Below are 13,774 nucleotides of genomic sequence, written 5' to 3' on the forward strand. Positions count from 1 at the left end.
TAACCCCCATTTGACAGACATGGAGTCTGAGGCTCGGAAGGGGGATCACTTCCCTACCATACACACCTTGTGAGGCCAGGCCTCAAACGTAGTTCTGTGTGATCCTACAACCCCTATTCAGAGAAGGTCAGAATACCCCCATGATGCCCCACACCCTCACCCCAGCCTACCTAGTTCTCCTTTCTCAAACACCCTCCTTTCCTCCTGAGCTTGGGTGTCTCTTCTGAAGCATTGAGGAAAAATCTGAAGCTAGAACTGTTTCAAGGTTTAAATGGCATTTTTCCTCACCCTGGTGAGAAAGAATGCCCTTCCTCTCTCCCAGCTGTGGAGATGAAGGCAGCTGGAAGAATCCTCAGGCCCCCCCAAAACAGCGGTAGAGGCGTTTGGGACCAGCAGAAGAACCACACACCTCCATCCTGATGACCCCACACCGCCCTTCTCCTCCATCTGGCCCAGATGCTAATTGGGACACAGTGTTTTGAATGTGGGAGACTGTGGAGAAATAGACCAGCCTGTGGGGCTCTAGGCCTGGTGGTAGCCCTTCTCTAGGTCGCCCATGAAACCTCCAGGGTGGTTTCACCCTAGAGGTTGACCCTATCTGTTAGTCTTTTCTGTCTCTGCCTATCTGACTTTGTCTTTTTCTATTTGGCCTGTCTCTAGCAGGGATGGGGCAGGGGTGTATCACTGTCTGTCTTTGTCTATCAGTTGGTCTCTGACTTTGCCAAAGACTGTCTCATCTCTGACTAGTTCCATCTTTGCCTCTATCTTGACCGATCTACTGCTGTCTACCTGCCCTTTGGGATTTTCGTGGGAAGATGAGGTTCTCGCCAAGGTTCTGATCCTTCTTCCACCTCTCCCCCCCAGCCGGTGGAGGCCCCCTCACTCCCCGCTGCGCGTACCCCGAGTAGGCGGAGGGCGGGGTGCCCCTCGGGCTGGAGTCAGGAGGGAGAAGGTGTCCGCCCGCGAGGTGCCCCTCCCGCTCCCTTCCGGCGCTGGGGCAGCCCGAGCCTCGGGCAGCAGGAGCCTGGGGCGCGGCAGGCCAGCGGGGCCCTGGTCCCCGCCTTCTCTCCCTCCCTCCCTCATCGGCAGGCCCCTTCGCCGCGGCTCCTCCTCTCGCGCTCGCCTCCCCAATCCGTTCCCTCGGCGCCCAGCCACCCCCGCCGCCGCCGCCGCAGCGCACCGAAAGCCTGGCTGCCGCGGCCGCCACACCGCCAAACTTTCCTCGGAGCTGGCGCCGGTGAGTCAGAGCCGGGCGCGGGCGGGCGCCGGGGCCGCGGCAGAGCGAGAGCTGCACGCTGGCCGGGCGCGTGGCTCCAGGCATCCCCGTGGGTGACGGAGACCCCGGAGTCCGCCGGGGCGAGGTCTGCGCGCTCGGGGGCCCTCGGGAAGCGAGCGGCCCGGGTGGGGTCTGGGAGCGCGGCTTGCTCCAGGCACTCCCTGCTCCCCAGCCGTCAGGCACCTGTGGCTTCACCTGGCTCTGAGGGGTGTGCGTCGCGAGCGTCGGCCTCAGCGCTGGGCGGGAAGGGGGCGAGCTCCGGGGGTTCCCAGGGCCGCCCCCGGGTCTGAGTGCGTCCTCGCGTCAGGCGCTGGCATCTGTTGTCTCTTTGAATTCTCCTCGAAAGTCGATGAACTAGGTATTATTTTACCCATTTTAGAGAAGAGGAAACTGAGGCTCGGAAAGGGGAAAGTTATGCCCAGAAGCGTCAGCGAATAAGGGGGAGAATCGGGGTTTGGGACTCGAGTCGGCCTGACCCAAGTCACGTAACCACATGCGGGGGAGCCCCAAGCTCAGTGTCACCGGAGTCGGGGTGTGGGAAGCGGCAGGACCACTATCTGCCTGCTTCCCGCAGCTCCGGGCCGATCGGACTACCTCCTTCGCATCGTACCGCGCGTAGGATCCTTTAGCAAAATGAATGGATGCTATGCCCAGGTTGTGACTTCTGGTGGCAGAAGCTCCTCGGGGATCGCCTTCAGGGCGAGGGTAAGAAGGGACCAAATTCTGGAAGTTGCTCCCGGTTTTTCTGGACGGGGCCAGGGAAGTCAGAGCAGGAGCTAGAGCGCAGCGGTTCCTCACCGACGCCACCGTTCTCTCACTGAGTGACCGTCTCGCCCCACCTTCCAGCCAAGAAAATGATCCTAGCCCTAGCCCCCTACTTCTCTGAGGTGTCCCCTCTGTCTGGAAGCTGAGAGTGCAGACGCTCCGGGTACGATTACTGTCTTCTGGCAGGGGAATCCCACCTAGACCTGGAGCCCAATGTGAGGGAACAACTCTGGGAGTTCTGTGTGAGCAAAGTCCATCCAGGAAGGTGCTTGAGAAGCTCATTTCGTGATTGGGCCGGGGTGGGGGCTGTGAATGAAGCACAGATGATGATGTCTGCAGAGCTTGAGGGAAAGGGGAATTGTGGATCTGACAGGGAGGGGCTTGGATGCTTTTGTCTTGGCTTTTATCCTGGAGGCACCAGAAGCTGCAGAGACTGGGGAGAGGGGGTGGCAGGATCAGAGCATTATGCATGTATTATGCTGTCCTGTTTCATTCTCAGCAGCCTTGCAAGGTTGATACTATTATTACTACCTGGTTGAACAGATAGTCTGTTGAGGCTCAGAGAGGTTAAGTATTTTGCCTAAGGTTGCTCAGCTGGTCCATGGCAGAGCTAGGATTTGAACTTGAAATTTTGCCTACCTTCTAGATTTTTAATGAAAGTCTGGCGCAGATAGGACCTTAGGTCCCTCCATGCTTGTGACTGGCAGCAGCAAGGGTGAAGATTAGAGGGATGCAAGGCAACAGGTTCCCTGATGCCCTTCAGGGCTCTGCTTTCTCTCTGGTGGGCGTCCTGTGATCGAGTGGGTTACCACTCACAGGAATATCGGACAACCTTACATAAATACTCTAATATGATTCAGGGCTTGCTGGACGCCCTTAGGCAAGCCAAGGCTGTCCAACTTTCTCAAGAGGTGTTTCCCCTGATGGAGGGAAAAGTCTGTGGAGGCAGGCAGGGGACTCCTGATATCATTTTCAAGTGTAACAGAGACTTTTGCAGGTGGGAGACAACTGGACATCTTGCATCCATGATTTCAGAGCTGGCAGCTAGAGCTGCGGTCAAGAGGAGTTTAGGCAGTCCTGGGCTGGGAGTGGTCCCTCCTGGCCCAGCTGAGTGTCTGAGGGAGGGAAGCGTGGACTCTCACAGAATGTCTGGTGGAAATAGTATGGTCTTGATAGAGGAGGGATAGCAAAAAGATTAAAAGTGTGGATTTCGGAGTTGACCTGCCTAGTATTGTCACATTTGAGCTCTGTGGCCTTGGGCAAGTTGCTATACCTCTCTGTTCCTCAGTTTCCCCAGTTATAGAATGAAGGTACTCGCAGCACCCTCTTCACTGGGTTGATGAAAGGTCTCAATGCCTTCATGTGCCGTAAACTGCAGAACAGTGCCATGTAATACATAAAAGTGCTATTTAAGTGCTAGCTGTTAATATTGTTACAATTACAGTCAAGCAGACCAGTGTGGCATCCTGGTGCAGCCGCCTGCAAGCTACCCAACCTCTGCAAACCTCTTGCTTTCTCAACTGTAAAGTAGGAGTAATTACTTCAACCTGGTAGATCGAGCGTCAGATATATTAGATGTCCCAGCATCTTAGTGCAGACGTATTTAAGCTTCTGGTACTCTGATAGACACTCAGCAAATGCTGGCAGTATCAAAATTATTACTGTTGTGGCTAACCTCGATCCCTCATGCTGCAGCTTGAACTTTGTGCTCTGACTTGGTTCTAAGGGCCGTGGATTAGGGATGTTGGATTAGCAGGTGATATTCGACTTTTAGAAAGAGCAGTCAGAGTGGGCCAGGGTGGGCTTAGATGAAGTGCCTGATCTGTTCTTCCTCGAAACTCTGAGTTGTGTGGACTGGAAAAAGACTCTTCTATTTCTCAGTTCCCTGAGAGATGAGTATAGGCCTCTTGATGGCTGTGAAATAGCAGGACATGGTTTGAAGTTCATTTCACCCAGTATTTCCATAGCTGCCCTTCCCCCATTGAAGCAAAGGGGTCCACAGAACACACCACCCCACTGGCTTTCAGATTGTGCTGGTTGCTGGGGGTGTTTTGTGCACCATCCAGGTGGGGAGGACAAATCTTCAGTTCTGAAGCTTTTTTCTTATTTCCAGAAAGACAGCATGATGGAGTACAAAAGTTCAGGAGAACTGAGTCTGGATCCCAGCCCTGACCCTTAGAGCGAGTGACCTTGGTGTCGGTCCCCTTACCTGCAAAATGGCCATTAATCATATTTGCCAGTATCTGTTTCTTATGATTAATGCTAGCATGGAAAAGCAAAGAAAAGAAGAAAAAAAAGCAGATAGTATAATTGGCTAAGAATTCCATGCAATTGTAAGTAATTCTCATTAGCATTCAGGCTGGGCATTAGCTGTAATTGCTCTTGATCCAAGACGTTTTATCTGAAAGAGTACCTGGCAGAGGATCATTCAGGCCCCAGTCACCTGCTGCCCTCCCTTTCAACAGTAACGCTGAGCATTTCTGAATCTCGGGATATAATTATAATAAAGCTCCCGTATCTTATTTATAAGTGACTCACTTCTGCCATTAATGGTGGCGGAGCACTAAGATTCGCACTGGTGGGGAACAATGCCACTGATGCTGTGGGGGGAGGGGGCAGGATGCCTCGCCTCTTTCATGCATTCATTGTCCCTGCTGTAATTCTCCAGTGATAATGCACGAGGATCACATGGACCAGGATCGAAGCCGACAGCTCTCCATTTGTGCAGCAGCCTGGCTGGTGAGACCCATTGAAACTGGATGCTGCAGGCAGAATGTGTCTTGAAAGCCATCCTGTGCATCACAGCAGGGAGGATGGAGCTGAGGAGGCTGAGGGGGCTCCCCAGTAGTGGTTAAAAGCGTAGATTCTGATTTCCAACAGACCTCGGTTTGAATCTTAGTTCTGCTAGATTGCTAGTTTTGAGAACTTAGGTTGTTGGGGTTTCTTTGTTTTTGTTTTTCTATCTCCGTCCCTGGAATAGAAGCTGTAATAGAGCAAGGGCCATGTCTGTCTTATTGACCAGGGTCTTCACAGGTCTTAGCACATAGTAGCTGGGGGCAGTGGTAGTTCAGTGGTAGAATTCTCACCTTCCATATGGGAGACCTGAGTTTGAATCCCAGTCAATGCACCTCAAAGGCAGCTACCACTGTCTCTCAGTGGAGGCTTATGTGTTGCCATGATGCTGAACAGGTTTCAGCAGAGCTTGCAGACTAAGACGGACTAGGAAGAAAGGCCTGGTGATCTCCTTCCGAACATCAGCCAGTGAGAACTCTATGGACCACAATGATCTGATCCCATGTTCATGGGGCTGACTCAACAGCAGCTAACAACAACAACTGAACATAGCAGGCACTCGTGAATGTCTAATAAATAGATGAATATATGAATGCCAAGTTGCTTGATTGATCCTCAACTTTCTCATCTGTAAAATGGGGCCAATATAGCACCTGCCACGTGGGTAGTTGAAAGGACTGAATGAGGAAGTGTTATGCATTGAATAAGCACTCAGCAATGCCCTTGATGACAAATTGATAGGCAGAAGCAAGGAGGCAGGTGGCTTCTAATCTGGGAGAGAGAACTTCTTCCCCACCTTCAGACCAAACAAGCGGCAATAATACTCATCATAACAATGTCCTAAATTTATACAGCCCTCTACAAAATGCTTCCGTATCGGTTGGCTCCTAAAAACTAGACAAGAATGGCTATCCCTGTTTTACAGATGAGGAAACTGAGGTTCAGGGGGATTAATGGAATGCCCAGGGTCACACAGTTTAGAAGCAGCAGGAGGTGGAGTATGAATCAGATTGCTCGGATTCGTAAGTCCCAGCTGTTGCCACTATGCCACCCATGTTTCATACATATGTGTGTATGTATATATATTAAGTTTAATGCTTTCTTGGTTACTTTTTGGAGAAATATGTTTGCATTTTGCATATTGATCTTGTATCCATAAATCTTGCTAAACCGTTATTAATTTTTAAAAAATTACTCATAGTTTGTTTTGGAAACTATACGATTGTAGCAGGTGCAAATAACAGTTTTGTTTCTTCCTTTCTAATCCTTTCATTCCTTCTATTTATTTATTTTTTCTTGCCTTACTGCCCTGGCTAAGACCTGAGAGAGTACAATGATGGATTCAAGAGGTGATAGCTATCAGCTGGTCTTTTTCAGCTCTTGTGGAGGAGCTGTCCACATTTGACCACTGGGTATAATGTTTATTCCAGGGTTTTGATAGATGCACTCTTTAGCAGATAAAAGAAGTTCTTTTCTGTTCCCAGTTTGCTAGGTGTTTCTTTTCTTTTTAGTGAGAAATGGAAGGTAGCATTTTAGTAGATGCTGCTTCTGCATCTGCTCAAATGATCACCCCATTTTCCCTTTTTAATGTTAATGTGCTATATGGCATTGCCTTTTGTATTTCTGGAATAAACCTAATTTGTAGCATCTTTAAGGTCTCTGGGTGGTACATACGGTTTGTGTTCGACTACTAACCTAAAGGTTGGTGGTTCAAACCCACCCAGCGGCACCGTGAAAGAAAGGCCTGGCGATCTGCTGCCATAAAGACTACAGCCAAGAAAACCTTATGGAGCAGTTCTACGCTCTCACACATGGGTTCACCATGAGTCAGAATCGACTTGATGGCAACAGGTTTTTGTTTTGGCAGCATCTGTATAGTAGGATTATATTTGCTAGCATTTTTGCTTAGGGTTTTAACGTCTTGTTACAGATGTCTAGCATCTTTAACATCTTCGTTCCTGAGTGAGATTCCCTGGTTCGTACTCATCAGGCTTTGGTATCGAGGTTATGCTGGCATCACAAAACGAGGTTGGCAGTGTTCCCACTTTTTATGTTCTCTGGAAGAGATTGCGCAAGAAGATGGGTGTTGCTCTTCCTTAAGTGTACAGTGGAACTTGCCAGTAGGGTCCCTAGTGGGTAGATGTTAAAGTGGAGGGTGAGGAGGCAAGCTCATTTCAGCTCAGTCCTAGGATGAACTTTCAAACTGTGAGAGTTGTCAAATTATGGATCAGACCGCCTTGGAGAGTGGACAGAAGTGAGAGTTCCTCCAGCCAGCAATCTTGGGTAAAGTGCAGCTCGACGCAGGATAAACCCTGATGTGACTCCATCGACAATTCCTCTTCCAGTTGGTGGGAGAGGTTTGCATTCTCTGCCCTGTATGAGTTTCTGTGGAGTCCCCAGCTCCCCTAAAGGCCACACTCCTTCCTGCTAATCCCAATCCCCTTCCTCCCCAGGGTAGCTAGATGAGTTTCTGAGCAGTAACCTTCTCTCAATAAACAATTGCAGCCAAGTTGACTCTTAACTCATGGTGACCCCATGTGTGTCAGAGTAGAACTGCTCCACAGGTTTTCAGTGGCTGATTTTTTAAGAAGTAGATTGCCAGGCCTTTCTTCCAGTGCACCTCTGGGTGGACTAGAACCTCCAACCTTTCAATTAGTAGCCAAGTGCTTAACTGTCTATGCCACCCAGGTCCCTCGTGGTGCAGTGATTAAGAGCTTGGCTGCTAACCAAAAGGTCAGCAGTTCAAATCCACCAGCCACTCCTTGGAAATCCTACAGGGCAGTTCTGTCTGTCCTGTCGGGTCACTATGGCAAGAGGTTTGGTTTTGGTGTGTTTTAACCTTCCCTCAGCCCTCTTTTAATAACATGTCAGGTACTGTGCTAACTTGAATCATCTTTCTTAATCTCCAGAATAATGCTATGAGGTAGTTACTATTATCCCCATTCTTCAGGTTAGGAAAACAAGGTTTCTACTTGTTGTTGTTATAATGGTTTCATATTTTACATCAAATCATCACTCTGTAACCTCTTTGGGGTTTGATGTAAGATAAAAATCTAAATTAATTTTCTTTCTCATGTTTAACTGTCCCCATTCCTTTCCTCACCACCTTCCTTTCCTGTACCACCTGAATCCAGATACTCAATTATTCATTTATTATTATTTTTATTGTACTTTATATTTTTTTGTTTTTTTATATGAAGGTTTACAGAACAAACTAGCTTCTCATTAAACGGTTAGTACACATACTGTTTTATGACGTTGGTTAACAATCCCATGACATGTCAACACTCTCCCTTCTCGAACTTGGGTTCCCCATTACCAGCTTTCCTGCCCGCTCCTGGCTTCTATTCCTTACCCCTGGTCTGGTGTGCCCCTTTAGTCTCATTTTGTTTTATGGGCCTGTCTAATCTTCAGCTGAAGGGTGAAGCTGGGGAGTGACTTCATTACTGAGCTAAAATGGTGTCCAGGAGCCATACTCGCAGGGTTTCTCCAGTCTCTGTCAGGCCGGTGAGTCTGGTCTTTTTTTGTGAGGTAGAATTTTGTTCTACATTTTTCTCCAGCTCTGTCCAGGACCCACTATTGTTATTTCTCTCAGAGCAGTCAGTGGTAGTAGCCAGGCACCATCTCGTTGTTCTGGACTCAGTCTGCTGGAGCCCGTGGTAGCTGTGGCCCATTTGTCCTTTGGACTGATCTTTTCCTTGTATTTGGTTTTCTTCATTGCCCTTTGCTCCTGGAGGGGTGAGACCAGTGGAGAGATACTCAGTTATTTTATAGCTTAGCAGGCACAGTCACAGCACTGCAGAACACCCAGGGGCACCATGCACGTGGCTTTCTGTGTTGGGCCTCAGGCCATGCATCCTGGAGGCCCTGTCGTGAGCAGCAGTGCCCTTTTCAGATTCTCTGTTCTGGTCTGTTGAACCACCTACTGATTCTAGTTCCCCTTATATCAGACAGGGTCTTAGCAGAAAACAAATGGTTCCCTCAAACTGGGTTATTGGGAAGAATTTAATAAAAGGATTATTTGCAAAGATGGGTGCTAGATTTGGAGAAACCAATCCAGAATGGTGCAGTACCCTGGGAGACAGCCGTGGTGAGAAGAGTTGTTTCTGTGGCTAAGCCTGAAGGGACAAAGGAAGGAAGCACTTCTTGAAAGCTGGAGAGAACGAGCTGTAAGGAGTAAGAAGATGGAGCAAACTCTCAGTGATCTGGCAGGGAGGAAGCCAGGGGCATAAAATCCAATCTCACTCTCCTCCAACCAGGAGCTGGAGGGTGAGGGAGCCTTCCAGGCAGTCTTTAGAAGTCAGCCTCCTGGGGCACAGAGCAGGTGGAGAAGAGAAGTGGGGATCTGGAGGGGCAAACTGAAAATAGTTAGCACACGGTGCCGCACTGTTCTGATTATTGTTCTTATAATGTGTGTTTTAAGGGCTGGCAAAGAATTTGCTTCCCCATTCTGCTCCTCTCCATCTTCCTCTTCCTTTTTCTCGTCCTGCTTCTTTCTTTTCCTCCTCCTTCTCCTTCTTTTTTCCCTCCAAGCTTTTCCAGGCACTTTTCACTCAGTTTATTCTTTCAGGAGAACTTCATTTGTTTACTAGCTGGCTTTTCTTGGTTCCTGGAATCACTAATTGTCATTAAATAAATCTTGCAGCCAGTCACCCGGAGCCCACCTGAGATGCACTTTCATCATGAGCAGACACCTGGGTCTGAAGCATCTGCTGACAGGACTGTAAATTCCGAGCCCATAACGGATGCCTCTTTTCCTTTCCTCTGTCCGTAGTGTGTGTGGCAGGTCTACTCTGGTCTAGCACGAGCCTCTGGATGTGCCTTATTTTCAGCCTCCCTAGAGAAAGGGCGGCACAAACGATTAAGTACTTGACTACTAACCGAAAGATTGGCTGTTTAAACTCACCCAGAGGCGCCTCAGAACAAAGATCTGGTGATCTGTTTCCAAAAGGTCACAGCCTCGAAAACCTATGGAGCGGTTCTGCGCTGCACACCTGGGATCACCGTGACTTAGAGCCGACTCGATGGCAACTAACAACAACAGGATTCTACATTTAAATCAGACCACCACGGTCTCACCCTACAAATCCATGTGAGCCAGAAACAGAGACAAAACTATGCTTTCATAGATACATTCAGTTTTGTAAATTGTACATTCCGTGTTTTGTTAAGATCCCAGGCTCCAGAGATAAATACATGTGTGGATTTCTTTTTCCTCAAGAAATTGTCGTGTTCCTGTACATGAATGTCAAGAGCCACACTTCCAATTTCTTACCTGCCTTGTGTTATTAGCATTTTTTGTGTAAAGAGGTTTTCTCCCAAACTGGATTGGAAGCTCCGTGAGGGCATACTGCATTTCACTGTGCTGAAGCTCCCCAAAGTAAGATTCTCTTAAAAGTGCTAGAAGTTAGAACCCAGAGGCAAGTGAGTTTGGTGGCAAGACTTGGGTGTAAGAGTCCTGCCTTGGACTGACGTCCTGATGTTACCAGTAGATGTCTCTTTGGGTTCAGAGGAGTCATGTTAACCTCCCTGGACTCAGTTTCCTCATCTATAAAAAGCGGGATAATAATAATACCCATCTCACAGTGTTATTGAGAGCCTCTTTTCCCAGGTCTTGCAATGGCTTACACCTTTTCATGCTCCTTGGAAATTCCATGGGGCACCTTTCCTCGTGGCCTGGACCACTCTGTTTTAGGTTGACCTATTCCTACCCCCAATCCGGCCACTCTCCATTTGATTGTCTTTATTGTAGGGCCATCATCTGTCTGGTTTTACCTGCAGTGTCTTTACTAGCACCTGGCACCTAGTAGGTGTGCAATAATTGAATGGAGGAAATAAAATAACAACTAGATCCTTAAAGACAAGAGTGGATCTTGATTGTGTAAATGGCAGTGAAGATCCCAAAGATGGGATCTGTATACTTAACCCACTGCGTGGCACTTCATTGCTCACAGGCCTTTGAATCAAGTCACTTCTTAGGCATTTTGAAAGTATAAGAAACACCGGCGAGGGTGAGCTTTCACTGTTGTAGCAGGTCTTCAATAAACATTTGTCAGCCGTTTATTGATTGACTCTCACAGCACCCAGCCCAGGCTTGCCTGAGGCCCTGAGAAGCTCCATTAGCAAGCGAGGAACACAGGACAGGGCTCTCCCACCGGCCTCTCCTGTTGGGGGCTGAACTGCTGGTTAATAGCACGCCTTTGCCCCACCTACGCTCTGAACCAGCTGAGAACTAAGACGAAAAACTATGGCAGCTGGAGAACAAGATAGCACTGTTAGGACTGAGGCTGGCAATGGAGCACTGGGAATTGGAACCAGAAGGTCCCCTGCCCAGGGGCAGGCCAGGCCAGGCTAGGCCCCCTCTGCTTCCTGGTGGAGAGCAGGCGGGACACATGCCCCTGCAGGCAGACAGGCTGGCTCTGGGGAGTGACAGAGAAGAGGACAAGTTATCCTTGCCTATTCCATCTCTGGAAACCCTGGTGGCATAGTGGTTAAGTGGTATGGCTGCTAACCAAGAGGTCAGCAGTTTGAATCTGCCAGGCGCTCCTTGGAAACTCCATGGGGCAGTTCTACTCTGTCCTCTAGGGTCGCTGTGGGTCAGAATTAACTCGATAGCAGTGGGTTTGGGTTTTTTTTTTTTTGCTCATAGATGCTAACATGAGCTAACATGCTCATAGATACATCACAACATGGGCCCAGCGGAGGCTTAAACGGGAGGAGGAGCAAGACCAGGAGTATTATGCTACCGTCATGGGAAGGAACATGAGGGGTGGGCAAGAAGTTTTTTCCTCTTCTTGCATTGCCCTTTGGATGAGGGAGTGATGTCAAGAGAGCCTGCTTCTTATCTGCCCCAGCAAAGTATGAAAGAATGAGTATCCCTGGCCTTTCTGATCCCTCCCATCCAGCTGAAAGAGGAAAGCAACTGTTATCTACTGGGAAATCACTCGGGGCCATTCGTTTGGTCACCCATTCTCTTCAGTGTTCCTATATGATAAGTATTAGTTGTTGTCCAGTTGGCTCAATTTGTGATCCCATGTACAACACAATGAAATGCCGCCTGGTCCTGCACCATCTTCACTATCGTTGGTATATTCGAGTCCATTGTTGCGGCTCCTGTGTATTTTGTGTGCCTTCTAACCTGAGGGGCTCATCTTCTGGCACTATATCAGACAGGGTTCAGCTGCTATTCTTAAGGTTTTCACTGGCCAGTTTTTTCAGAAGTAGACCCTCAGGTCCCTCTTCCTAGCCTGTCTTAGTCTGAAAGCTCTGCTGAAACCTGTCCACCATAGATGACCCTGCTGATATTTGATATACCAGTGGAATAGCTTCCAGCATCACAGCAACACACAAGCCACCATAGTACAACACACTGACAGACGGGTGTTAGTATGCCCATTTTATAGATGGGAAAACTGAGGTTAAAAAAAAAAAAAGAAACGTTGAAAACTTAAGCTAAAGTGGAACTGGGGAGACTAGTGGGAAGGCTATTGGCAGCCATCCAGATGGAGAGAAGTGAACAGATTCGAGATTGTTCTAGAGTAGAAGCATTAGGATTTGACAGGTGGTTGGGTGTGGTGAGGTTGGGTGAGGCATTATTAGAGAGCACAATGTTAAGGCCGTGCCCCTGGATAACTCACAGTTTTTTGTTTGTTTTATTTTTTTTGCACTTTGGGTGGCGTAGATATTGACTTTCCTGGGAACAGATTATTCAAAGAATTAAGAATTCCACAAGCTTCACGTCTGTATATCTCTGGAACTGAAACTAACGATCACTCCCCCTTAATTGGCAGTGCTAACTGGAGCAGCTCAGAGAGAATTAAAACGTGTAGAGCTGAGGGCGGGGACTGAAGGGGAAAGCTGCCTGGGTCTGGGAGAGGTCCTGTAAGACAAGGGGGTCCTGAGACAGCCCTACCCACTTCCTCCCCCCACAGTTCCCTTACAGGTGGCGGTTGCTACATCCCACCGCCCTGTGTACCCCACCAACTGGTGTACATCACTGCCTGGTATACCCCACTGCCTGATGTACTTCACTGCCTGATGCACCCCACCGCCTGCTGTATCCCGCTGTCTGCTGCCCCCCATACCCAGTGAACCCCACTGCTCAATATACCCCACCGCTCTGTGCACCCCACTGCCTAGTGCATGATGCTACCCTGTACACCCCATCTCCCAGTGCACCTCACTGCCCAGTGTACCCCACTGCCCTGTGCACCCCACTGCCCTGTGCACCTCACAGCCCTGTATACCCCACTGCTCTGTGCACCCCACTGCCCTGTGCCCCCCACCTCCCAGTGGACCTCACTGCACTGGCTGCTGTGTCACTCTAGAGCCTGCCCTCCTCTGCGTCCTCCCTGTCCTGCCTGGACTTAGGCCTCGGCCTCCCTCTTCAGGACCCCAAACACCAGCTTTCCTGCTCCCAGGCAGTTCCCTTCTGTCTCTTTCCCAGTGATAAAACTGACCATGTCACGTCCCTCCTCAAAACCCAGTGTCACCCTCTGCAGCCGTTAAATAGAATGAAGCCTGAGAGGTACCACCTGGAAAGATGTCCATGGTGAGTGTATTTTTAAGTGAGAGGAGTAAGTGGCAGAAAATCCTGGTATCACATAATGGTTAAAGCCTGGACTCTGGAGCCCCAGCTCTGCTCCTTACTAGCTGTGTGCTCGGGAGCAAGTTCTTAACTTCTCTGTGCCTCAGCTTCCTCATCTGTAAAATGGATATGAGAATAGTGCTACCCCCATAGGGTTGTCCTGGGGATTAAAGGCGTTAATACATTGCTGTACAGTGAATTACTTAATATGGCTCTTCTAGCCATGGTCTTCTAGCCACGGTATGGTTTACACCTCAACATAAAGAAAACTAAAATCCTCACAACTGGACCAGTAAGCAACATCATGATAAACAGAGAAAAGATTGAAGTTGTCAAGGATTTCATTTTACTTA

General features: G+C 48.9%; 1 protein-coding gene across 2 annotated transcripts in view; it reads left to right on the top strand.

Annotated features, from left to right (window-relative positions):
* Positions 1-1,098: 1,098 nt before the first annotated feature.
* Positions 1,099-13,774, top strand: part of HRH1 (histamine receptor H1) — a 110,126-nt gene continuing 97,450 nt past the window's right edge. Inside the window, exon 1 of one of the 2 annotated variants that reach the window (XM_049861847.1) lies at positions 1,099-1,237. The gene's annotated coding sequence lies outside the window, so the exon portion shown is untranslated. Of the gene's footprint in view, positions 1,238-1,433; positions 1,635-13,774 lie in introns of those variants that run through there. The other variant, XM_049861849.1, reaches the window with a different exon arrangement.

Source organism: Elephas maximus, chromosome 20, assembly GCF_024166365.1.
Source record: "Elephas maximus indicus isolate mEleMax1 chromosome 20, mEleMax1 primary haplotype, whole genome shotgun sequence".
Classification (NCBI taxonomy): Eukaryota; Metazoa; Chordata; class Mammalia; order Proboscidea; family Elephantidae; genus Elephas; species Elephas maximus.